The 27663-nt window shown below is 42.1% G+C and overlaps 1 protein-coding gene across 1 annotated transcript in view; it reads left to right on the top strand.

Annotated features, from left to right (window-relative positions):
* Positions 1-27663, top strand: part of gli1 (GLI family zinc finger 1) — a 63351-nt gene that overhangs the window by 19683 nt on the left and 16005 nt on the right. The window lies entirely within an intron of this gene.

The following is a 27663-nucleotide window of genomic DNA, read 5'->3' as shown; positions in this document are numbered from 1 at the left end:
ATCCAACCTGGTGAGCAGTTCATACTTAATTGTACAAAATGTCACTTTTTGCATCAGCTAATATGGACTGAACCAAAGCAGCCAAAACTTTACCTTAACCCTAACAGTTAAACACAAAACTGAGTGGAAACTGAAGCCTTTCTCAAACATTGAATGGCTTCATTCATGTGTAGAAGTGATGGCTTTCAAACATTATGTTTCTGTTGTGTCAATGTTCCTTATGACAGTCAATGTTCTTTTGTACAGTCCAGCAGTGCACAAGCATAGAATGGCAAGACATACATTTTAATGTCTTTTTTATCTTTAAATATTAATCTTCAAAATATTAATGCAAAGCAGGATACTCATTATTTCAGCAGTAGCAGTTGGCATGAATGATAATCAAAAGGGAGGTCTGACTATTGTTGTGGTTGTACGATGCGTCAGCCCGTTCGCACGAAAAGGCGTATGAATGATAATGTGCAAGGCATTTAGCGTGCAATAAGAATGCCTTTCTTGCTTTTGGCGTGTCATTTTGTACGCCATGTACACTGTACTTACTGCAGTGTAAAGGCATCCGTGTGAATATGCTACACTCAGAGCTAGTGACGTAGAATAAAAAGTGAGAAAGACTGCTTATGGCGGGTGGGAGGGGAGGTGGATGGGTCCAACAACAAACACAACCAGAGACTGGTGTTTTGTTTTTGTAGTGTAGTGACGTGCTTTCCGTAGTTATGTTACGTTGTTTCCATATGTAGTGTACTTAGTTTACGCACTTATTTTAAGCCATAACTTACATTTTTCCTGAACATAACTAAGTGGTTTTGTTGCCTAAGCCTAACTGCGGACGTTACCGTTGTTTTATTGCGTGGCGTACAAATGACACACGAAAAGCCTAAAATGTGTCCTCATGACAAGCGGAACGTTCCTGTGCTATTTAAATGTGATGTCGGGTTGGATTTGTATGTTGTTGGGGTCAACAACTTCAAGGTTATTTTTTTAACTTCTTACACGTATAAATCGGGTCGGTGTCCTAGGCACGTTCGCGTCGCCTGCTTGCCTTCAATCACACAGCGCGCTCGTTCTCACTCGATCCACCTCTCACGTGCATGCGCGCACACTATACACGGCAGAAGACGGGAGTCTGGAGCAGGACAATACAGTATCAGCATTGATTCATGGAGAGACCTTCGTCTGGTCAGCTAACATTACTGCCAAGCAGCTGAAACATAGAGTGATATTGTGGTTTTAGCTGACGTGTGTCGCCTCACTGTTTTGACCGATGCTCGTTCATGTCTATGTAGCGAGCACGAGCAACAGGACGCTGACTTTAGTTGACTTAACGGCCACAGGTGTCGCTGTTAACAAGCAATTTCTGATTCTTACATAGAGATCCTTTAAAATGTGTTCATTCTCAGTGTTTTGTGGTTCATTAGACTGACTGTATTTTCTTAATGCAAAAGAGATAATAAGTTAGAGACACATTATATTACAGTATTCTTAATAAAGCAAAGACGACTTGAACTTCTTTCTGTGCCTGTTATTACCTTGTATTAATGGGACCCCATTTAATTCAGACGTGAGCTGTGATGGACGTTTGCTGTCATGACTTTAAAGTAAAAGTCTGGGTGCTGCTTATTCAGACATGGAATACGTTAAAGCAGCATCACATTTACATATAGAGATGCATGTCAATCCTTTCGGCATTTGACATATACAGTATTAATACACACACTTGTATGTCACTGTCGGGATATGATTGTGAAAATATGGTGTTTTTGTGCCGTATGTAAAAACCAGAGTTACTGACGATAAGAAAGTGTGTATGTACGCATGCATTCACTCACACGCTCACCTTTCCTAATATAAAGCTCTAATACACCCACAGGTCAACAAGGGAGTTGTTTAACCTCAGCCAAGTGGGGTTTGGAAGTTGAGGGGAAGTGAAATTAGCAAGTAGAAGATAATTCAGTGGTCCATCCTCTCCTCTCCTCTCCTCTCCATAAACACACTGAAGAGCAAACGTTTTTAACTTGGAGTGTTAGCGCCAGAGCTCTTCTGCTAACTGACCCGGGGCTCTGAAGAGCTGCACATAACAGGCGCCCACATTGGCTTTTGTGTGCAGGAGGGTCTTTACATAACCAAGCACATTGTCTAGCAACCAGCCGGCTACTGAAGGGCCTTGTAAATGGAGGAGGGGGGTCTGCTTGAGTGGAGGCCAGTAGCCTGGTTGAGAGGCTAGTGGAGCTAAGCTATATCATGACTAAAGGCTAGTTGGTTAGCCTTATAATGCCCTAAGGGTACTGATGTAATGAGCTCATTCAGCAGAAAAGGGGCTACTAAAAAGAAATCGCTTGTTGCAGTATTAGTTATAGTATAAATTAGGAAAATAATCAGTTTTAAAGATAAATCACGCCTGCTTGAACACAAAAATCCTCTTTTTCTAAAGGTGTATTGAAAGCCTTATGTCATACTTTTCACAAAAAGTCTCATTTTTTGCCAATGTAAATCATTTCGGAGTTACCCAGCGCCCCTCACTATGCTCCCTACCCCGTTACTCCACAAAGCCCGGCCTTCTTCACCCTGTTTCCAGCGTTTGGGTCGGAGCCAGAATTCCCTTGGAACTGCCCAGGATGTTGAGGTATATTTTTCCTCCCCGCTCCCAGCGATTAGTTTTTTCAAGATGTTTTCTTTTGGCAGAAAAGAAATGTTTGCATGCCTCTCCCATTGGTCCAGATTACGCCCTAAAGACTTTGAGATCTTTAATAAATACGGTCTGGAGTAAAGGTTTTAGTGGCGGAGCTGGTTAACAGGAAGGAAAGAAACACAATTTGAATTATTATTATAAAGTTTTCATGTCTTGTTACATGTTTATCAGTGGATATTGACGCAAACTTTATGTCTTATAATTCTGCAAGATTAATTTCAATGTATCACGGTGTCAAAAACATATTTTTTGACTAACACTAATTGTCCTCGATCAGTTGCGACAGTCATTTGCGTGGCGGCACAACAGGCTCTCGCTGGTAACTGTGATTTTGACGCAACGACTCATTATCAGCTCCACACTTCACCTTAGATCAGATGATAATTACCCATTTATCACCGACACTTGATGCCCCTGTCATTCTTAACAGCTCCCTGCCAGCACAGAGGAAGCTTTTACTGCTGTTCCTGAGATGTCGCTATTGTCTTCCAATACACAAAGACAAGGTGTCCTGATGGCCCCTGCGTGAGTCCCTCGACGGCCCCTAGTTGCACCACTGAGGGTTTTCTCGCTATTGTCACCCCGGGCTGCAATCACGGGGCACGGCCGGAGTATGGAGGCGGGGGGAGGTGGATGTGGCTTGTATGGGTGCTTTGAAAAGATGTGTGAAATAGGAGTATGGGTATTAAGGGTCTTGGCTCAGTTGGGGGTCTATTGTGCTGAAGGCTGAGCCCCCTACTGGCATCCATGATCTCCTCCATTGACACAGAAGCTCTGCTCCGCTCCCTGTGTGTTTTCTTTTTTGTCAACCTCTTTCTCACTACTCCATCTCCCTCTCTCGCTTTCTCTCACTCCTGTGTGTCTCTTCACCTCCCTTCTTCAGCTCTCTTTTTGCTCTGAGTCAGAGCCAAAGAATCTGGAGAGTCCTCCTCTCCTGATTGAGTCAACTGGATTGATGCGTTTTATGGCCGTGAATGGCGATGATGACGACAGGTCACTATAGCTGTGTTTCACCGTTGTGTCATCTGCTACTGTTTCTATACAGTTTAGAAGCCCTGTGAGACACATATTTTATTGACACTGAAATGAGCTCACATCTTCCCAGCAGAATCACACCCATCACCAACCAAACTCCATACAAAATGTCTGAGTATTTTAAACAATTACAGAATTTCACATTTTCATTTTTTATTTAACTGCTCAATTATATTTCTCTCCCCCCACATTATGGTATAAATGTTGTTATAAAGCCCTCTACCCTCTCTACATGAAAGTGATATTTAGTCTAGAAAATACCAGAATCAGTCTTTAACAGATCATAAGTTAAATGATTGTGACTTGTAATAAGTGTTTATGTCATTAAACCCCCAAAATTCCCAGAGATATGACAGAGGACAGGACCTCTGTGTCCTTATATTATTATGAAGGCCCAGACACACCAAACCGGCATTAGGGAACTAGCTGCGACGAAGGCCGCCAGTTGTGTCGCCTCACGTCGCCTGTGTCTTGGCCAAAAAGTTGCACTCGAACACACAGCAAATACAGCCAACGGCCAACTACCACGTACGTTCTGCGCCTGCGTGATATGAAATAACTCTTCATACTGCTCCTTACCAGCAGGCGGCAGTAGTCTTTATTTGTCATTCAAAAAGGGAAACCGGAAGGCGGATATACAAGCCATTGTTAAGATACGTACATGAAACAAAGCAGCGTTTGCCGACCATTTTCACACCACTCTCACTCACCACTTAGCTTCATTCCAGATGGCGATGTCGTTGGAAAAATATCTGTGTATTTGAATGATCAGATGACATAAATATCTTGACTTTACTTGTTTGTGCGCTTTCCTCACTTCCGTTTCTCTTCTCGTGCACTGATTCATTTAAGCTGAACAGCCAATCAGAGTGATTTCTCTCACCGACAGGCTCCGCCACGGATTCGACACGCTGAATCAGCAAAAAAAACCTCCTACACAGGCAGACAAGAGCCGACGGTTTGGGACACATGGCTGAAACTAGGCCAACTGACTGACTCACTGACCGCCCCAAACTGTCCGACGGCCGACTGTCGGCTTGGTGTGTCAGGGCCTTTAAGCGGTAGCTTGAGCTCTGTTCTTAGTTTAAAAAGCTTACACGCTACAGCTTACAATCATATTTTAATAGTGTGCTTCCAAGTTGATGGCAGCAGTTAGGCGAAAATGTTTTCCTGTTTCCTGTTGTTTCAACATGGAATGCACAAAGCAAGGTCCATGTAGTGGTTGGAACAACATAGCCATGTTTTCAATTATGTTTGCTCATATAGATGTAACATTCATGTGTCCACATATCTTTGGTCATATGTATGTCATTTACATCTTAAGACATTTGTTACACTATTTGATTTGAAAGCTTGAGGTATTTTCCACCTGACATGTACATTATTATTTTTCTGTTGATATAAAGTCTTCTCTTTCTAATCTATCTTTTCTCTCTGTTCCCCCCCCCCCACAATGTGCTCAGGGGTGATTCGGACGCACGGTGTGAGCGTGTTTCAGACAGATTGTGAATGTGTGTGTGCGTACACCTATTTGCACAGCGTTATCCAGCTTGTGTGAGGCCAACGGGAGTCGTGCGATTGTCAATAGCAGAAGTCAATAGCAGAAGTCAATAAAAACCCATCATCGACAAAGAGAGAACAAACAGCCGCGGTTTGTTCAGGATTTCCTAACAAACACTCCACAAGGAGGACCGCGGATAGCGGAGAGAGACAGAGAGGGAGGCAGTGAGGACTCGACTTTCCTTCTATAACACCACATCAAACAGGGTATTGTCTCGCTCATCAGAGAGGAATTATTACAGCGACTGGATGCTGTTCTAACCCTACAGCGAAAGGAAGCAACAAAAGTAGCAATACCACAGTGTTAAAGTAATAAATTATAAATTGATCAAATGAAAGTAATTAAGTAAGTAAAGTATCATCTGCAGAATGTACTTAAATATCAAAAGTAAAAGCACATAATATGCAAAATGCCCCCTTTTAGAGTGTAATTATATATTGCACTATTGTATTATTATATTATTGAAGCATTAACATGTAAGCACCATTTAAATATTACTTTTTATGCTCTTGTTATAGCATAACTATAGTATAAAGGGATATACTTACGTTAAGTACCTCAAAATTGTAAATGCATCCACCTCTGCAAACATACTGTACGTTACCACAATGGTAAAGAGTTCTCAGAGTCTTTCGGTTAATGAACTTGTTCCATAAGTTATTTGCACTTATGGCTGACATCACCATAAAAAATGTCCCTTGTAAATGTCTTCACCTGGTCAGACTGGGACAAATGTGCCGGCTGACCGCCTGTGGCCTGCAGGAAGAAAATGAGGAAGGACTGTGGGACTGTGAAAAAAAATATCCTAAGTGTCACCATTTGGCTTGTCATGCAGTTTACACGTTTGCTGCGGTGGCGTTTAGCTTGAACTCTTGGCACTTGTTCTGTGATTACTTCCTGTAATTTCCTTTACTTACTTATTTCAGTGGATTTCATGCTCCTACGACAATTACTCTCACTTTCTCAAGTTGCATTAATGCACTTTGCCAAATCCTTCTTGTTAAGAGCGTCTGCTAATAAGTAAATGTGTGAAATGTGAATGACAACAGTGTCCCTGGCTTGCACTGTCCCTCGGGATAAGCCACCACAATGGGAGCACAACACTAGAGCCCTTGTGCAAACAAAGTGTTCTTGAATGAAGGAGGCATTTAAAAATGATCGCTCTCCACAAACAGAATGCGACCCTCCTCTCTCTGTCCTGTTGTCCCCCTCCTCCTCCTCCTCCTCCTCCTCCTCCTCTTCCTCCTCCCTTAACTCCCTCTTTTTGTCAATCTCGCCTTCTTTCTCTCCCTCTCTCCCCGCGTCTGTTAAACACATTTGGCCTGTGCTAAACCTGGGGTGACAAATACTCCCTTCCTCTCGTCATCAAAGGGCTCTATCTGTGTCCTTGTTTTCTCAGAGCGTTTGAGGGGGCCGATCATTGGAGGAGTGGTAAGAGGAGAAGGTGCTGCCGTGCTGGATATAAGTTGGAAACAGGGAACGAGTGGCTACGACTGGGCAATGAGAGGGAACAAAAATGAGGGGGGACTGAGATCGGAGATGGAGAGTGGAGTGATTAAAATTCATCCCACGGTGCAAACAAAAGCAGGAATGAAAAAGCGGGAGAATGCAGCAGAGAGGAGAGAGTGAGTGTTGGGGGGGTAAGAAAGATTTGGGGTGAAAAGAAGATTGTAAGCCTCAGCAGATCCCTGAACAGCCCCCCTCCTCTAAATGACTGCCTTTGACTCACAGCACAATTATCCTCTGAGACAACGGAAAACAAGGGAAGAAGAGGGGTGGGGGTGAAGAGGAGTAGGAGATAGATAGATGAAGAGCAAGAGGGAGAGAAGGAGAGAGAACATTAATTATTCGGCAGGCTTTTCCTCCCAAGATTTGCAGAGGCAGGCTGAGCAGGGGGTCAACAATTGACTCAATTACAAGACAAACTCTCCAAGGGCCCTACACCGCCACTCACTGCGGACCCTGCAGCTCTCGGGCAGGCTGTTGTTTTTTTTTCTCCCCTTCTTTTCTTTGCCGGTAAATGTTTGCCCCTCTTCAGGTGCCCCTGGCAGACGCAGGAACTCCAGCCCTCGGCTAGACTTTAACCTTTTCAGCCACTGAATGAAGAGCTAGAGGGAGAGAGGGAGCGAGGGAGTGAAGAGGCAGAAGAAGGGCTAGAAGCTTTCTCTTTGTCAGGCTTTATAGCTGGTAATGAATAAGAAACGTCTGGTGACCCAAGAGGACAGGTTTTTTTTTTCCAAATCGCACAGGTGGAATTTTTTCTCTTTCATTCTAGTCGGCCTCGAGCAACATGGATACAACTCTTACAGATGCTGAGGAAATTAAAAGAAATTTAATTATCTGTCCAAAATTCACAAGAGATTTTACATGAAACATATTATTATATCAGCCTTTTTTACAGGTGTGTTGCAGTCAAACCCTGTAATTTGTTTTAGTGTTTGAATATAATCGAATACTTGATACATTTCCAAAATGATTCATCATGCTTAATAAACTTAAAATTGTATTATTCTATCAAAACATTTATTTTAAGACACATGAGATATTAGGGCTGGGACGATACACCCATCTCCCGATTCAATTGTCATCGTATTGCGATGTTCAAGTATTGTGATTCTACAAGTATATATTACTACAAGTGTTAACTTTTTTAACACTAGACCATGGGAAAAAGTTGAATCATACACTTCTAGAGACTTTTACTGTGGAAAATATCTTAATTAATACAGTAAAATGTTAGATTTTCAGCGTGTATGTAGTCAGAGATGTCCTGAAGTCAAATATATCAGTCATTGTAAGGAATTATTTATTAATACATTTCCCTCACAAATTAGTGGTGATCAATGAGTGAAACCAAAAGTGTTTCTATACTTTACTGTATGTGTAGTGTTTACCATGTTGGATTTAACATGTAAGGGTGCAGGTCGTATCCACACAGACTCTCCGCCGTTTTCTGCTTTGTCGTTTCGTCTCGTTGCGGTTTGTTTTGGTGACGGATACGGAACGGATATGACGTCACATTACTCAGACTACAACAATAAAAGTGGTAACTTCCTTCTACCTCCGCATAGACTCAAATGAAGCAAATATATTGATTCTGGTATTAAAAAAATAGATTTCAACATCGTAAAAAAAATCGCGATACATAGGTGAATACATTTTTTTCCCCACCCCTATAAGATAATATGCAGATCAATGCACTGGAATTATTATTGTCCTAAATAAAATCATCATCAAATTAAGAGAAAATAATAGAAAAATATACTTTAAAGTGGTTCTCCAGTGATTTAAAATCAGGGCACTCACAAGAGACAGATAAAAAAGGTTAAATTCGAACCACTAGAAGTCGACATACAGTATACTGACTTTTTAGTTTTGGGTCATGCTCCAAAAACACTGGATCCTACATTTCCCATAATGCAACTCAGTAGCCTCCTTCCATAGACCCTCCCTGCCTCCTAAACGTGCACTTCTTTCAAACTCCACACCTCCAGTTTGTAACTCAAGGATGTTAAAAATGTGAAGTCTCAAGCCGAGATAACCCTGATGACATCATCCACATTATAATATTATCATTAATATGTTGGGCCAAATTACATCATATACTTTTTCTTACCTCCTAAAAGGTTTTATAGATACAACACCTGTGTTTTTTGTTTGCAGCGACACTGTGAACAAATGAGAACTTCTGGGAGAGTTCACTATTGTTCCTGGTGACCCTGCATTGATAAGGTCGGACAATACAGTGAGGAATGAGATTTCAACAATAGGTCTCCAGTCCCTCTCTCCTCGGTCAAAAGGACTGCTCAAGCATAGTGCCGCTCAACGCTGCTCGCTCTCTCTCTCTCTCTCCCTTTTTTTCTGTTTCTCTTCTTCCATCAAATCGCTTTTTCTTCACTTGTTTCTCTTTGTCACAATCGTTTTCTCGACCTCTCTGTCTTTCTCTCTCTTTCTGTCCCTTCTGATTCACCCCATCATCCCTCCTTTGTAAAGGAGAAAGGAGAGCATGAATACCACACACACACAGACTGTGAGTCTCCCGCTGCACAGCAACATTACTGCCGCCAGATTTTTTCCATCTCAAGTGAATCACTCTACCTCCTTTTTTTCTCTCTCTACAGGAAACAGTGGTAAAAGTGGACTCTCCTTGCCCTCCTTTTATCTTCAATTTCCCCTACGTCAAGCATAAAAGCTATGCTTTTATTCAGTTTACGTAATGAGTACGTCAGAATATTATGCATACATGGGTCCTTAGGCCGGGTCCGTGTGAACATTTCTTAAGATCATTTTTATCTTGAGTGTCGACTCATTACCAGTAAAAGAACCTGTTTATAATTATAATGATACTATAAAGGTCAAGATGTATTCGAAATTTTCCTCAAAATAATTAAATTTACATAAAACAAGACAACCATAAGTCCTAAGTCAATCCTGTCTACTACAAAATTACGTTGCCAAACAACTAAACTGCATTCTTGCAGTTTTAAACATGAGGTTAGCGTTGTAAATTGAAAACTCAACTAAAATGCAACAAAACTACTTGGTTAGGTTTAGTAAAAAAATCATGGTTTGGCTTGAAATAAGTATGTTTGTTACGTTATTTAAGTTATAGACGTAAATTAAAATAAATCATTGTTGACTTTGGGTTTCACACGGGACATTAACAGAGGTCTCCTCGGTGAAAGTCCTGTTCTTCTTGACATGTCCACGCTGACCTACTCCCTGTGCAGACTTCAGCGGACTATGATTAGAAAAGTTTTTGTGATACGTAAAAAACAAATCCTGGAGAAAATACGTCTACCTCGAAACGTCATTCACAATGCATTTTCGTTGTGTAGGAACGTAATTTTTAGGAGACAGGGCTGCCTAAGCAGACATTCATGAGAAGTTGTTGCCTCAAATACGATTTACTGAACACCTTAAAGTTTATTATATAGTTTAACATCCAGACAGTTTTGTTTGGAAAAGTGTGTGCTGGAGTAGACTGTGAATGTGGCTGTTTGTGATGTAGATATATGACTCCACAAAAGATGAAATCGCATCAACTTATATTATATTTCTGTGCGGTGGAGGCCATGACAGTAAATGTTGAGAGAGAGGGAGGGGGTGATATGTAACAAAAGTTCCCAGCTGGATTCAAACTAGAGAGGGTCTGGTTACGTGGTGCGAGTGAAGTCACTTTATGACCAGTGGCTAATGTAAGCTAACTTTAGTTTACCATTGTTCTGTTAGTGAGTCAGCTGGCTGACTTTAGGAGACTACATTTGCTATTGTTAACACTGTGTTTCAGCGCGTCACAGATAAATGTTTAAATGATTTTACTACTAGAGTCAAACAAGCAACAGCCGAACACAAAGTTCCTTACATGAGGACATCTTTGTTTCCTGCTTTTGGTCCCGTTCCGCTGTTAGTTATTCAAATCATATTCATAAAGATGATTGTATGAGTTTGATGGTGCAAAATACCCTCACTTCTGTATTCTGCAACTCCGATATGTCAGGTCTTTCAGAAAAATCTGATCGACATGAATGACTCAATGACATGACATTAACACAGCATTAAGTAATAGAGTGACTGACTCGAGAGAAAGTTGGGAAATGCTGTTGCTGTTTAGCAAACGTTACGTAGTCTAAAAACTTAAAACTCGTATCAGTGGATTTCATTTGTATTGCTAAATTGTCATATTGTAGCAGTCTAGTAGTTTTCTTTTCAAATGGGATTCGGCACATTATCCGATACCGAATAAGTGATGGAAGCTTCGGGTATTAATCCAAATAAAATTGTCTCGCCCAGAGGGACTGTGAGCAGGACAGACACAAAGTGTGTGTGTGTGTGTGTGTGTGTGTGCGTGTGTGTGTTTGTGTGTGTGTGTGTTTGCGTTTGCATGTCTTTAGTGAGCCATTCACAAAGCTGCTGACGTAAATCGTGCCCTTCTTATTGTGTTTGTCACATCAGGTCCCTGGGTCATCGAGGCCGTCAGCCACCCTCTCAATTCCCTGTGTGTGTGTGTGTCACCGTTTGTATGCGTGTGTGTATATGTGTGTGTGTGTGTGTGTGTGCATGCGCATCTCTTTTCAGTGTATGTGAGGCAGTTTATGTGTAAGTAAGTGAGCCTCGTGTACAGTTTGCCTTTATATGCTAGAGTCTGTGTATCAGATAGAGGGAGTGTTTATGTGTGTGTGTGTGTGTGTGCGTGCGTGCTCCCTGCGCATCACTGAGCACTGCATGGAGATACTGACTGGAATTTAGGGCTGAGACGCAGTGAAAGGGAGCCCCTTCCTCATGCATGAGATAGGATCAGTGTTTACATGCACAAATAGCAGAATGCTTCTGTGATTGCAAAACAACTCCTACACTTTTCTAATGTAAACGGCACATTTAAACATCTTTATCTGGCCAGGCGTTGGCTGAATGCTAATAAAAACCAGTAACAGTGATCAACATTGATTGTGTGTGGACAGGGATGCTTTGAAAACTCGTTACGCTTAGTGAAATTGACCAACAATTACCATCGGTTGTTGCCTGTCGTGACCAAGTTTAGCGGTGTCTAATCTCTGACTTTCAGAAATCTAGCAGATATTTTAGTGCGTTCTCTGTACTGCACCATTTGTTGGCAGTTTTCTGTGGTCTGTACTAAGTGTTTGTGGGTCGGCTTTGTGTGGAAAGTGTTTCAGTGCACACCTTTGTTTTTATCTGTTCCTCCCCCTGCATCCGACATCACTGGTTCCACGGCTGAGACATGCAAGTTGACAGCGCCCTGTGAAAAAGGGGAAATACTATGAACCATTTGAGATGTGATGCACTGGTTCCAGCCTAAAAAAAAATGTTTGTACTAGTAGATAACTCTGTCTGTGTCTGGCGCTCATTCTTACACTTCACACTTCACAGTATGTTAAATGTACAGTGTTGCGTTTTCACTGTAAACAAACAGTTTTGTTTACATTTAACATTTCTCAACAGAACACATTGCTTGTATCCTAAAGGTCTAGAAAACACATTGAATGTATTACCTGAAAACTTTGCAAAGAGTTTTCAATGCCTTGAAACTTTCTGGTTTGTTTGTTTTTCTTCTCCTCTATTGGTGTCATATTGCTACCTTTTACTCACTACATGGGTATGTGGATGATGTGGAGTAAAACCTCGTACAAGCTTTGCATTCATACCTTGGAATAATACTCATTATTTACCTTTACTCTGAATACACACCACAAAAACTTAAGGTTATCTAATAGAGCCCCTTTCAAACAGAGATTCCGCAATACTGCCGCAAAGAAGATTCATCATTACGCCGGCTGTGCTTTTTCACACTGACCGAAAACTGGCATCGCGGGAGCAAAAGGGGCGTGACGTTAAACACAACAGCGTCGGAGTCTAGCGTGTGTGTGCGTGTAGTTCCGCCGTGCCGACTGTCCCTTTCACACAGGCTTTGCCTCAGCTCTGTGACTACATCTGCTGCCGGCTCAGCGGAGGAACGACAACTCTGTTCCCGGATTCCGTCTCCGTACCTTTCATACAGAACAGCGAGGCGGAATAACAGCGCAACATTCCCGCCTTGAACAGGCTGTGTGAAAGGGGCTTATGATTTCAGTACCTGTTTTCATCTCAGCTAGGGATGCTGATTTTGAATAATTTTTTAACCGATAACCGACCCTCGTTAACCGATTATTAAAGGTTAACCGACAAGATTAGTGCGTCGCATGCAGCGGTGCACCAGCTGCAGTGAATGCGCAAAACAGACAACTGAGTCCCCAGTTCACCCGTCCGAGAGAGTTACCGTAGCAGCCACGGTGCTGCGTGTATTGTCGAGGAAACATGCATCCTCCGCACCATTTAGTTTAGCTGCAGGGTTGTCAGCTGTGTGTCTGCCTGGCCTAACGTTACTCTGTCTGCCCGGTGTCACGTTAGCAAGTGTCCGACAGACCGTGTCTGTTTGGTTTGTACTGCGTTCGGAGATGTAACGTTAGCGTTGCTGGTGGCTTTTTGCTCGCCGTTGTCACACATACGGTCTGTCAGTGCGGCGTAACGTTAGTGAGTGTCCGACAGAGTCACTGTGTGTGGGGGATTGTTGTTGGCGTTATAGCTGTGAACGTATCAGTGCAGTGTGTGTAGAGTTTATTTGTCGGTGAATAAATGCTACCACTCCTCTGCTCAAGATCCCGAGCCAACTTCTTGTATGTTGCAACGCCAGCTCAGACTCTCTTAAGGTGGGCTGTTAAGGTGGACCAACTTTTCTCCTTAAAGTGACGAGCCGCTCCTCTGAGTTTTGCTCACCTTTTTAAATATTTTTTAATATTTATTTTTACCGATAGTATTAATCAGTAAAATGTCTTAATGTCGGTTAACAGTTAAACGGTTAATTATTAACATCCCTAATCTCAGCTAAATTTGACCAGTCAGCCAATTTGGCCACTTGCAACACTCTGAGGGGCATTACCCGATAACAAATAACTACTTTCCCCCAGTGTCAGGTTCATAACAATTAAATCTTTTTAAACGATTAGACAAAGGCCCACTGATTTGGATCAAACATGTTTGATAAAATCAACGTGACCAATAATGTGTTGGAGTCAGAGATTGGATCTCAAACCTTCATTAGCCAATCAGAGCCTAGCGTCTAGACCTGCCGCAAAGACAGAATGTCAAACGTTGTTTGAGTTATTCGTAACATTTACAAATGATGATATTTTTCATGATGCTTACTGATCCGACAAACACCAACCTGCACAAACAAAAGGTCCTGCAAAGACTGGCAATCTGCACCAACGCTCACCTGCAGTTCACTCATTCAGCTCTTTTACACGGACAGATTATGTTCTCCATCCTTTTGTTTTTTTGTGAATGTCTGCTAGTCGTGTGCACAAAACGCGGTAGAAGACTTCTGCAACAAGTGGCTGCTCAAAAGAATCCAAAGAAAAGTTTGAGTGACAGTTCTGAGGTCAGTCTTGAGTAATGTGCGGTGCTCGAATGAGATACAATAAGCAGTTTTGTCACTTATTGTATCTCATTTCGAGCTCATTCTTTCTGTGTGGGGTCTCCCACAACTACAAATTAAAACATCTTGTACAATGTGTTCCCAACTTAAGGGGTTGATTTCACAATTGATTTGAATGAGCTGCAGTTCAAATCGTTGAAATTCCTCATATGTTTTTTATTTCACAAGTTTGTGCATCTGTTTATTCGAGAGAAAAACCTAAAATGTGGTTATAAGAAGTTTTATTTGTCTGTGTGAATGTGTGCAAGCCTCAGTTTGTGCTATGTGTGTGTGTGTGTGGTTTAAGCTCCTCACCCCATTCCAATTCACAACCAGCTGATTAGCTCATTTGTTGCCTTTTAGTTATGTTAATGCCACTTAATTACAGCCCTGGTGGGAACTCAACACACACGCACGCACACACACACTAAGATCATCTTGCCTGTGTGGATGTGTAATTTGTGACCAAGAGACATACTGTTGCATGATCTTCTTCCTCTCTTTCTCTCTCTCTCTATAGTATGCATCTTTCTATTCCTTACTGTAATAATCAGCTCGTAGATATCATGGCTGCTGCTTGGCGCAACCGTCGGCAGCTTGGCGTCAGTCGGTCCTGGGATCTCAAAGATGTAACTCTGCGTGTGTACGTGCATGGGTGTGTGTTTATGTGTGTGTGCGTTGTTTGTTTAGTTTGTGGACTCCATTGGACAGCCATGACTCGTCTCTTCCTGACAGCCTATGATCCTGTACCCGGCCAAGCCTTTCATTCGTTCAGGGAAAGTGTGTGTATGCGTTTGTGTGTGTGCGGGGGCGCTTTTTCTCGTGTGTGCGTGTGTGTGTGTGTGTTCCTGAGTCACATGCTAAGCCCCAAACACCAGCTCAGGGATCCCAGCCAATTAAAAGCTAACGCAGGCCCGGATGCCTTTGCCCCTACCAACATCTGGGTATTAAACTGAACGCCTGCGATATATTAGTTATGAAGTCAGCAGCTCTGAGAGGGACCACACAGGAGAAGTGCACATTATATATATATATATATATGTGTCTATGTGATCCAAATAGCTGCTCTGTATTTTGTTGTAAATTGATGAGGTTTGTTTAAGTAAATGGCATGCAGAAAGAAATAGAGGATCATCACTTTCATCCCTACTGTTTTGCATGAACAGATCGCAGCAGTCATCAGTTCTCATATGATTTATAGTTCGCTGCAGATTCCCAGCGGGCAAACGAGAGGGAGATGAGTTGTGGTCTGAGACAAATATGAGCACAGGAGGAAAGTATGTGATGTGTCGCATGTTAAAGTTTTTGTAAACCAGCAATTGTAAAACTGTAGAGAGGTTTTCCTTTGGCTCTTTAGGAAGGTGAGAGGAGTTGACAACTGGGAGCAAACACGTGGGAATAGAAGGAGGTAGGAGGGAGAAGAGGCAAGTTGAGGGGAAGCACAAGCGTGAAAGTGATGATATAATGGCGTATAACACGATGACCCTTATCAAGGTTGCACACACAAACACAGACAACTGTGAGCTGCTGAAGACAAGTCTCCACGTGTGTGTTCAACTGCTGGGACAAATTTAAATCCAGTTTACGTTCTGAGGAAAGAAAGACTGGTTCGCTATGTAGAACAACATGATTTGTTTATGATGTTTATAATGTGCAGTTAAAAGAGACGTAGCAGGGTTTCCGATGACTTTTTAGCTCGACTGTCCGCACATTAGACTGTATATAACGATGGCCGACGCGTCTCCACTTCCTCACGCTGTACAGAAGTGAAGCCATAATATCATGCATACAGATCTTGAGATTTTGACGTCATTTGCCAGAGTCTGCGCAGTAGTGATCGGGCGGTGGAGCCGCGGTATCGAGGTCCCGCCCACACATCTGCCCGAATTAATCACGAGCTGAGCACGGCCTCAGCTTGTTAACATGAGCCACCTAGCTGCTACGTTAGCACAATGGTAGCTGTTTGGCTGGAAAGACACAACAACTAACCATAATATCCCTATAACTACATTTATGATCAAATTGGCACGTTCTATTCGCAGACTCGTGGCGGTTATGGAAAGTTAAAGTTACATCTCCTCTCGTACAATTGAACACTTGAACATACATCAGCGTGATAAGAACTACCTAAAATGAAAAATTACAATTTATTTGATGTACTTTGTACTTTTCAGTTTGGCCCATGTCCCATCCGCTAACATGGAGGGGGCGGGATTTATGACCTTTACTGCAGCCAGCCACCAGGGGGCGATTTAAGATGTTTTGGCTTCACTTTTGGGGAGCTGTCATGTCGTCCATCTTTACATACAGTCTATGGTCCACACACATATTTACTTTATAGCTAACATCTGCTCTTACAGTATGGTGACCGAAAGCGTTTTTTGAACATTAAATCATGTAAATATGTTCTTGTACAAACCAGAAATACAAGTATGTACCTGAAAATGAGAATAATAGGTACTCTTTAATCTAATTTGTCCTGTTTAAATAAAGAAACCTTGAACAATGGCTGCTTGTGTTACAGGATTTCACAGTTGCTTTGGCCCAATTTTCAACTTTCAAAACTATTACCGTAAGACATTTAACACTGATTTATTGAGTGACATATTTTCTTACAAGAAGAAATAAAGATAGTTCCCCAAGGTACTTAAAAGTATAATTTTAGCATGTAAATAAAATTGCATTCTATATATGGGTTGGGAAATCCACTGAGAACCCAGTATTTGATAGTGTAAGGAGGAGTTACAATGGGAGGAGCAGGTTTTTAGTCTGTCTGTTAAAATGCCATTCATCTGTCTTCTCCATCAGGCAATAACCATATGTTAACCTGCCTGTCATTGCATTTACAGTATCTGTCTTTCTGAGGCTCTAGTACAGCATCCTCCCTTTCTGAAACATAAAGCCCAGTGATGAAAAATTTGCGCTCAACAAATGCCACGCGTCTTTGTCTTGATTAATCCAACCCAGTCGATTTGATGGTAGTGGTAGTCTTGTTTCCTCTCTGTGAGAGGCGCTCAGAGCTGTGGTCACTGTGTGTGTCTGGTGGCCTGCAGGCCTTGTCTGCTGCTGCTGTCGTCGTTTGGAGGAGCTGCGCGGCGGTTTCTCCCACACACCGAATACTAACACACTCATAAACACATCGCCGTAGTGCACTCTCTGTCTAAGTCTCTCTCTCTCTTTGTCTGTCTCGCTCTCAGCCACACACATGGGTAACCGCCCCCACACTCTCTCCCCCCTCCGTCCCCCCGAGCCCCTCCGTGTCTCTCTTTCCTCTGTCTCTTTTTCCTCACGAGTTTTCCACCTCCTCTCTCTCCTCCCTCACTTCCAGCTGTGTTATACAGCTATGGAATATAAGTAGCAGCAGGCCGGCTATAAATATCGCCTGCCCACCCAAGACTGTTAGGATTATTATTTTTCGTATAATCACTGCGGTCTCGCTATAAACCGAACAGATTATTATCTGGTTTTTGTCCCCGTTTCGATGTGTAACAGCCATCTCCAGTGAATTTCTGCTGAGGACATTTTTGCTGGTGATTGACTGGTAAAGATTTACAAATAGGCCTTTAACTGCCGCGGTGACAATAATGCCTCAGCAGCGATGAGTAGAGTGGACAAAAACCAGCAGGAAAAATGACATAGAGGTACAGAAAGGATGGGAGGAAAAGAGCAACAAGTAGTTGGGTGACATTCAGGAGTGCCGGTGAAGGTGAAGAGGAGTGCTTAGCTGGATTTACAATGACAAAGCTCCGTTCTTTTTTTTCTTGAAAATGGGGGTTGGGCGCCTCGTTGTTTATAGATGGAGCGTTTTCTACACGCCGCCTCAGCCCTACAGCTGCGAGCCAGCTGTGTGAATCAACCTCTCCTCATCTGCTTTATCCATCCATCCTTCTCGCCCTTTTTTCCTCCCCCTGTTTCCTCCGCTTCTCCTCCTTAAAAGGAGTTCAAAGAAATATTTGTGGTCGGGGCATTACCTACCTGATACACAGACATGCAGACGTAGTAGAAGAAGAAGAAGAAGAGGGGGGGAAGACAAGACAAGAGTTTGATGTTACTTAGTAGACAGAGCGGGAGGGAGGAAGGTGTGGGGGGCGGAGGGGAGAGAAAGGCTGGAGGTAAGGAGAGAGGAGGGAGGAGAGGAGAGGGAGCGGGGTACAGGAAACCACAGGTATGTGCAGGATGGCGGGTGGGTGGCCTGGAGAGAGAGGACAGAGAAAAAGTGGGATTGCGGAGGAGTGAAGGAACAGCGACTTATAGGGAGGACTACAGAGGAAGGAAACACTCTCACATGTGTCGGTAGCACCACGTCTGTCCTCTTGATAGAGTTGTTGGTTCAAATCCCTGAACTGACAAATGTTAAACATCTAACTGCCTTTGAGAAGCTGCTCAGCGGCCAGCGGTACAACACTGTGCTTGTGCAGGTAAATGAAAACAAGGAGAGGTGAACCGCTCCTAATCTTAAAACAAACACTATCAAGTCACTGACGGATCAGGCCAACAGTTACAAAGGTGGTAAAACAGTAATCTTCAGTGTGCAGTAAAGGCGGCGTGTTGCTCTACAACGCAGCTGGAGTAAATTACGGTACTTTTTGCACCAAAGTTGGTTCTTTTTGTCAGTGTTTTTAGCTTGCACCTTACCTTCTTTGATCTTGTCCTCACCCTCAACGGTTGTACAGGACGTACATAACCCTCTTTTCCTCTGCAACTGCTGCTCTTAGCATAACTTTTCATCATGCTGAATAAGAATACAGCTTTCCGCTTGCATAAACTTAAAAAAAGAAGTTTACTAAGGGCTCATCAGGAGCTGTTTTCTGCTCAGTTTGCTGTACTCTTTTCGACTAGTTTAGCTCTGCTCCCGCTTCTACTGTTTGTAGTCGTGTCGAGCTGCCGCTCTCCAGCCCTCTCGTGCCCTGATGTCTGTCATCAGTCACTCCGGCTGTGTAGCAACAAGGGATCAACGTTTCATTCTGCCATTTCGACAAGGTGAGAACCCCAGCAGTGAGACATCAGCACCACAGCTTCCTCAGCCCACAGTTTACAGTACAGGGATATGTGAGGTGTGAATCAGCGCATGGGGGTTGAAACCTGGGCTATGGTGTTGACTGGATTAAACCACAGTGATAGTCTAGTAAACATTAGTTTAGGGCTTCAGGGATTCTTCTTTCCCAAAATAGCTGCCAACGTTTGTTGTCGTCCCTTTTGGACCCAAGATCACTCCTAGTATTTGTCTCATGTGAGGCAAGTTGCTCATTTCAGGTCCTGAGGGGAATTCCTTGACATAATCATTTATCGTATGCTATTATTATTTAGTGATTTAACTTTTTTTAAATCAGATTGCAGGCCCCTGAATTGAATCGGATCAAACCGTGGCAGACTTTGTGATATTGGATATCGGATCGTGATATCGTATCATTGTCCAAAGAATCAATATAATATCGTATCATGACGAAACTTGTGATTTACACCCCTAATAAATAACATGGCAGGCAAAAAGTCTGCTGATTTGTTTAATACATTTACGATGTGTCCCTCCTATATGAGACTATATACAATATTATATCTACAGGGCTAGGTGATAAGGATTGAATGGATATCACTATTTTAATAAGAATATTTATATTTTTTCTGAGATTGTTGTCAACATATATGTATGTTTGCAAAATAAAAGAAATTGTCAAAAGCTTTACATTAGACCAAACTCTTAAAATGTGTCAAACAAATCCTTTATTAATTAATTTAGTCAGTTTTAATTACAGTTTTCTCCAGAAAATATTGAATTACTGCACAATGTCCGCACTAGATTTATGGGAAATGCAACATTTCGGTCAGGGACCGTCTTCATGCAAAGACTCATGGCTGAAACGTTGAATTTTCAATAAACTCAGTGCAGTGTGTGCAGAAATTCAATACTTTTTTGTTGCACAATTAAATTTTCCTACTCACCTGTCTACTGGATGTGCAATGAACAATGCCAGATTACAGTTTTGCTTTGGTTACAATATATTTATAAAATTACAAAGCATCAGACTCAGATAGTGTAGGGTAAAGTCCAGGATTATTTACATCTTTCTCATCATAGGCAAAGCATATAAAAACATATTACCGTAAGATATTTGCTTGGAATTGCCAGTTTGAACAGAACAATTTTGTATATCATCATCACAATAGTACTGAAAGTAAATAAAAAACGATATTGAATTATTGCCCAGCCCTGTAAATACCTACTTTTTGTTAACCCGTTTACCTGCTCTCAGTGATGCTTATTTTTGTTCGGTATCTTTTGAAATTGCCCGTTTTGGTTTAAGAGCAATTAATGCTGTTTAAGTAAAAGTCAAAGTAGCTGTTCAAGTAGATATGACATTAATCTCCCCTGCAGCAGGTCAGTGAATAGGGCTTATTGTACATTACAGTGATGTCTCCAGCCCTGTGGCCTTTCGGTGGTCACACCATTAGCCCCCATCAAATTACAGCAGCTGTGAGGAATTCACAGAGTCTGAGTAAAAGGGGTAAAAACACGGGAGAGCGGGTGGGGGGGGGGGGACGCAGGGAAGGAGGAGAGTCTGTGTTGGGTGTGTTGGGGGGAGGGGGGGGGTTACAAAAACAAAGCCAGAACTTAAAAACAAAGTTTACCACCGAAGGAAAACAACAGGACTAGAAAAAGATGGTGGGTGAGGAGAGAGAGAAAGAAAAGAGGAAAAAAATGAAAAAGAAAATGAGGTAGAATCTGGACAGTGGTTGGCTGAAGGCCCGAGTCCCGCCTTGGTCCCCCCCCCCCACCTCCCTCCCCATTGCTCAGTCTCCAGCCCTAACACAACAGAATCCCCCACAAGCCCAGCCACATCAGGAACGGCTGGCTACATTATAGCTGCCATTATCGTCTCTCAAGTCATAACAGCCAGAGAACACCCACCTCGACTGCAGCTCCGCCAGGAGGGGGGAGGGGCGAGGGAGAGGTCGCAAGAGCAGGAATGAGCCGGGAGAGAGGGAATGAGGGAGAGGGTGGAGGCAGCGGGGGAGAGAGAGAGAGAGAGAGAGAGAGAGAGAGCAGGAGATAGCCAGAGATAGAGATACAGAGCAATGGAAAAGGCAGAATGAGTGAGTAGGGAATGAGGGAGAGGGTGGGGGAGAAAGACAGGGACAAAATAGTTTCAGATGGGTGTTTACACTGCAGGACACGCTCCAAAGATGTGTGCTGAGTTTGATTTAGGCTGTTTTGTGTTGTCCAAGTAAGAGATTATCCAGCAAACACACATAGCACACATACACTGTATACTCACATTCCCATCTGAGAGCAGAGGAGAAATGAGGTTAAGAGGAGAGGGGCTGTCATTAAATGCCTCTTTCTACATTGGCTGGGGGGGTTGGGTGGGGGTAATGTGTGAGCCCCAGTTTAGTGTTACACCCAAGAGTAAAAGGAGTGTAGAAGCAGAGTGGAGCGGGCCCCGGATCAGGCCTTTTGTCTGACACAACCAGTGACCTGTGGAAATGTCTGTCCTCTCTGGAGACTTCCTCGGAGGGAGGAGGACCGACGCTTTATGGGAATGTCACAAATGGCCAAACCGTGCAAGACTAAACAATGTTTCTCTTTGTATACCACAAATACAAACTATCACCTGAGAACTGGAGTCTGTGGGACAAATACCTGCCAAAAGCCATTAGGAAAAAAGTCACTTGATGTAGTCAAAGCCCTGCAACAGGTAGGCTACTACATTTGTGACTAAGATGATATTACACTTTAACAGAAAGCAAGAACACACTCGCTGAGCTATGTTCCCGTCAATTTTGAAATGAAATACAACGTTGCTTGGTTTCTTAAAGTGAGACTATTTAAAACTATTTTGAAAGAGTAAATATCACATTTTTCCAGCCTCACTTGGTCTGGTATGACCAGTAGCTCATGGCGGCTAATGTTAGCAAACTCTGGTTAGGTTTGGTAGAATAGTCTTTTCTACTTATTACACTGTATTAGCATTTATATAGTCCTGTAACAGTAATGCAAATCATATTGTAGATTGTGTAGCAACCAGTAGGCAACCTCGGGTTCTGAGAAGTGAAGCCAATGCTGAAGTGCCATAAACTTGCATTTTCTCTAATAGCCAGCAGGGGGCGACTCCTCTGGTTGCAAAAAGAAGTCTGATTGTATAGAAGTCTATGAGAAAATGAGCCTACTTCTTACTTGATTTATTACCTCAGTAAACATTGTAAACATGAGTTTATGGTCTCAATCGCTAGTTTCAAGTCTTCTTCAATACAGCATGATGTTCATTTAGTAAATTATGGTCCCATTTAGAGTCAAATAGACCATAAAGCAGGGTATGCTTTAGGGCGTGGCTACCTTGTGATTGACAGGTCGCTACCACGGCGTTGTCCGGTCTGGGAGTTGTCTGTGTTTTCATCTTACAACTTTAACCCTTTCACAGTGTGTTTTCAGTTCATGAGAGTTAATTGTAACATTTTGGTTGCCTCAAAATGTCTTATTCAGCGTTCGGTTGGACTTAGCTCCACCCTCTCCTGTTATTTCTGGTTGCGAGATGACGGCGGCCTAAATGCCAAACTCAGGGCTTCAAAACCACAGTCCACAAACCAATGGGTGACATCACGGTGACTAATCTCCACTTCTTATATACAGTCTTTGATATCTACCTTAAGTTTACTCCCATCAGACACTATAAGCTACCAGACCAAGTAAGGCTGTAGTAACAAAACAGCTGAGTGTGTTGAACGGAGTAAGGGTTTATTACTTGAATCCAACTTGTGATTCATAAGACAAAGTTAGCTCTACAGTTGTAGTTGGTATGAGCTTTTGCTGAATGGTGGCTCTCCGTGCAGCGGTTGGGTTTCTGACAGTGAATGAGTAATAGACCATAAGGGATACTAAACCGTATTTTATTTATTGGTGGTAAGCTGTGTTGGTTGGTGAGTGAGTAAGTAAGCTGGAATGGAAATTTATTAGGCTAGACCACAGTCAGGCCTTCGTGGGCTTGTTTAAAAATATCCAGTAATTGAGGTAAAGTCAGCTAATAACATCCATCCAGGATACCATGCAACTACAAGCAAGGGCTTTAAAAAAGACATCCATGAGTTTGTCTCTGGAAAAATATTACAGTGCCTCAAAGCCATGATTTAAAGGGGACATATCATGATCATTTTCAGGTTCATACTTGTATTTCAGGTTTCTACTTGAACATGTTTACATGCTTTAATGTTCAAAAAACATAATTTTTCTCATACTGTCTGTCTTAATATATCTGCATTCACCCTCTGTCTGAAATGCTCCGTTTTAGCGCCTGTCTCTTTAAGCCCCCTCCCTCTGCTCTGATTGGCTTGCAAGAAAAATAAAAAAAACTAACTGGGTTGTCTTATTTCACAGTTTATGTGTTGGTCGGCACTACAGATTAGGGATGTCATAACACCTTAAATTTAGTAGTTGATACCAATACCAGTGAAATTCCACGATTCTTGATATCAATTTGATACCTAGTAAAAAACAAAAGTAAAACAATAAATGCCATGTTCTTCAACATCCACTCCTTTATTACTGTTTGCATGCTGGTTTTTGTTAGGAGGTCATAATTTCCTCTCTATTATCTATTTTATATTGCTGTGAAAACATTGAACTGGATTTATTCAAGTTTCTTGCCCAAAACTACATTTTACAAGATTACCTTTGAACACATCATGATAGCGTTATAATTTACCTTTCGCCCAATACTCGTTTTTACTGAATAAAGCCTGAACGCATCATAATAGTAAATCAATGACACCTCCTTTGATGAAATCGTGAGGACGAGAGCGTTAACTAGCTCTCATCCTGCTGATTTCAACACATTTGATGTTCACAATGTAGCATTATCAGGGGGAAAAAAATCCCCTGGATGAGGCGATGGTGAGTTTACTGCGTCCCAAACACATTTTCTATTGATGGGATGCTGTGAGTCTCGAGCCCTGATGGTACCTATGGTACCTGCAGTACTGTACACAAAGGATCACCGTCACGTTTTCAGAATTTTGTCATCAACTTGGTGTCAAAGTATCTGTTCTCCTGACATCCCTACTCCAGATACCCAAATGCATGTGCACAAGCACTATAAAAGTGACTTTTTCATGATTAACTCCTTTAAAACATACATTTCTTGATTGGTGATATTGATGAGGTCATGTTGGGGTCTTCATACACCAAGGATATGACCTTTTTCTTTTTCAAAACAGTATGATTTTCAATATACTGCTTATGCACCAATACAACACACCCGCTTAATCATTAGGGTCTGTGATATTGATAGCCTTTTGTCAGTAGTTTTTGGAATAAATGATTAAACCATTTATTTAAATCATATTTGTTAGCTGCATACATGCAACTCTTCTTTGACAGAAGCATTCATTAAATACTACAGTTTGCCTTATATACTTATGCTATAATCAAGGCCTGTTTTTTCACACTGGTTTCATCATATTACCGTGTACGGTTGGTGATGTTGTGGACAAAGTGATTGTATGTGAGGTTAGTCTGGCTTTTAGGAGTGGCTTACTTGTATGTAGGTGGTGATGTTGCAGGCTTGTGAAGTGTTTGAATGCAGAGGTTTTGGGTGTAGAAAGTGGCTGGACATCCTGTCCTCATCCTCAGCTCCTTGGTTGCTGCCCAGCTCGCTGTGGAGGAGACTTGTTTAGTTAGCCGTTTGATTTATGGCCTTGGGGATTTTAATATGCTTCTGCCCCATCCCTCTAAAACCCAGCACCACAAAATTACACCGGGGAGCCAACTCCCTGACAGTTTCTCACAAGATATTGACCTAAAATAGCACAATGCCACGACACCTGTGTCAGCACCGTGCATAAATGAAATCATCCATCTATATGTGTTTACATGCTGTACAAAAATGCATATATAAATACATACAGATACACATACAGTAGATAGATGCATGTATTTTACACATTTATACATGGGATTTGTTGTTTTACATTTTTTACATGTTCATTATCAACATTTTGCAACTTGTAATCTTGTTGCATTAACTGCCCAAATGTAGTATATAAACGTAATTCCTAGAAGACAGGGATGCTCAGACTTGAATTCTGTTGACTTATTCTATGTTTGCGCTTAGTTTACAGTAATTCACTGGATAAGAGCGTACTCTATGCGCCATGCAAATTAATTACACGACACACAGTTGAGTGTGTGTACACGGAGCTACAACAGTAACGCTCACACACTCGCTCGCTGTCTCGCTCCCTGGAGAAACACATCGCAAACATATTTTTCGAAAAATTCCAGCCTGCTTAAGCGCAGGTGGTCTCATACATTATTCACTCTTACTCTGAGATCCACCACCATTTATCATGTCAAACACACTCTCTCTAGCACACACTGCAAATACACTTGTCTCCAAAACTCCCTTCTCATACACACCTGCCACTGTGCTTACACAGTACAAACTGCTTCGGTATATTCATTCACACTCACTCTTTCACACACACATTCTCTGCAGACTTGGTGGCCACTGGATTATTATGCTACCCCCTGGCGAGACTGACAGGTGTGTCAGTATGTGTGTGTGTGTGTCAGGCTGTCTGGCGACCCCCTTCTCGGTATTTATGAGTTCTGGACAGCTGAGGTGCTCGGCGAGATCTCTATTTAGCGCTTCCAGCTAATTATCATACACACATCCCCAAGCAGGCGCTGAATATATGCAATTAGCCCCCCGGACCGCCCACATCATTTAGCCGCACGCTAACTTAACGTATCAAATCCCCCTGGTGGCTTGTGGGCTTAAATAGGTCCCCACTGCCCTTTTAACACTTGTGCTACTACATAACAGGCCCAGCGACCTGTTACACTCAAACCACAGAGCTTTCATCTGCAGTGGACAGCAGCTCTCCCAGTTTGGGTTGGAGCACTTGTCACATGAACAGCAGCGATGGAATATTTTTGATTCCACATGTATGGCAAAGATTTAAGTGCAGAGTTAAAGAATATGGTGCAAGATAGTCCTACGCTGGGGTTGAGACATTAAAGTGAATCCTGTTGCACAGACGAAGCTCTCTCCTTGCTCTTGCTTTACCCACAGCCCTACAGTAGTTTAATTAAGTAACAAGTAAGTTTATAGTTAAGGCAACGAGAAGCCTGCCTTACATTGTTATGGGTTTTAACATTAAAAGTAAATATGCAATATATATGTAATTTAGTTGATTTGACAAATGATCAAGACTATGAACTAATTTTTTGGCTTTTCATCAGCGTGTACAGTAATGTGTTGGTCCTAATTACCTGTGTAACCATGTAAGAGCCCACAGTCCCGACTATTAGTACCTGCACTGATGTGGTTGGATGTAATGAGCAGGTGCTTGTTCCCAAGATCTCTCAGCTAGAATTACCTTACACATGCATTCTCGCTGAAAGATACCATTCTCAATATGTTTCATACAAAAGGCCGCTTTGTTCTACTTTCATTTTTCTCAGTTTGTGTTGCTAGCATCCCGTAACTCTTTGTTTTTTGAAACATTGAGGCAGATTTTCTTCTTCTGTGTGTCTTTTCCACGGTGATCCCTACTTTCCAGGATGGGAAGGTGCGGCAGGTTTTTAGTGTCTGTCAGCGGTGTTTGAGGTGCACGACTTTGTTTAGAGAGGAGAGATTATAGCCAAGCCCACGGTTTGTGTCACAGGGTTTTGTCTAATCTGTAGGAGTGTGTCAGGGCACATCAGTACCATCACATCACCTGCTTTTAAAGTTTCTAACGTACATACAAGTACAATTTACAGAGCTGACAGGTGTCTATTCCTTACACCAATTGAAGTTGCTATTTAGGGAACATTAATGTTAATGTTACGAAATCATATGTACTGTTTCAATTTATCCAAATAGCGCTTTAGATGCTTATATTTCTATTAATGTGTGACTGCAGAAGGGCAACTCGAGCATTGTAGTCTCTGTTAAAAAAGAGTTAAACAACCCCTCAGTTCTCAGACAGAAATCAACGCTGCCGAACAACTGCACTTTAAATCACCTTAAACTGTCAACACACCTGTAATGGGGTTTGCCTCCAGTTCACCTGTAAACAGTACCTCACAATGATACGCATAGACGTGTTTAACATGTCCTTTTTCCATATTATTTCCATTGTATGAGACTTTATATATTTGGAAGTGTTGTAGTTTTATTCATATATGACTAACAATAGTTAAGAAACATTTTGCAGTTAATATTTTATATGACAAACATACAACTAATCCAATAAAATATGATGGATTGAAGGAGGTGTAGCACCAACATCGTTCACTATGAGTGATTTTACTTTTTATTCTTAACAAAATGTGACTTCTAACCTGTATTTTAAATACTGTAAGTTATATTTGACTGCAAGGCTGCAGGGTGTATTTTTTACTTTGTTTAACCTTATTTCTACTGTGGTTTT

This window comes from Sebastes umbrosus, chromosome 1 (genome assembly GCF_015220745.1).
Source record: "Sebastes umbrosus isolate fSebUmb1 chromosome 1, fSebUmb1.pri, whole genome shotgun sequence".
NCBI lineage: Eukaryota > Metazoa > Chordata > Actinopteri > Perciformes > Sebastidae > Sebastes > Sebastes umbrosus.
Note: the sequence above shows the minus strand (reverse complement) of the source record. Positions and strands in the feature narration are given on the sequence as shown.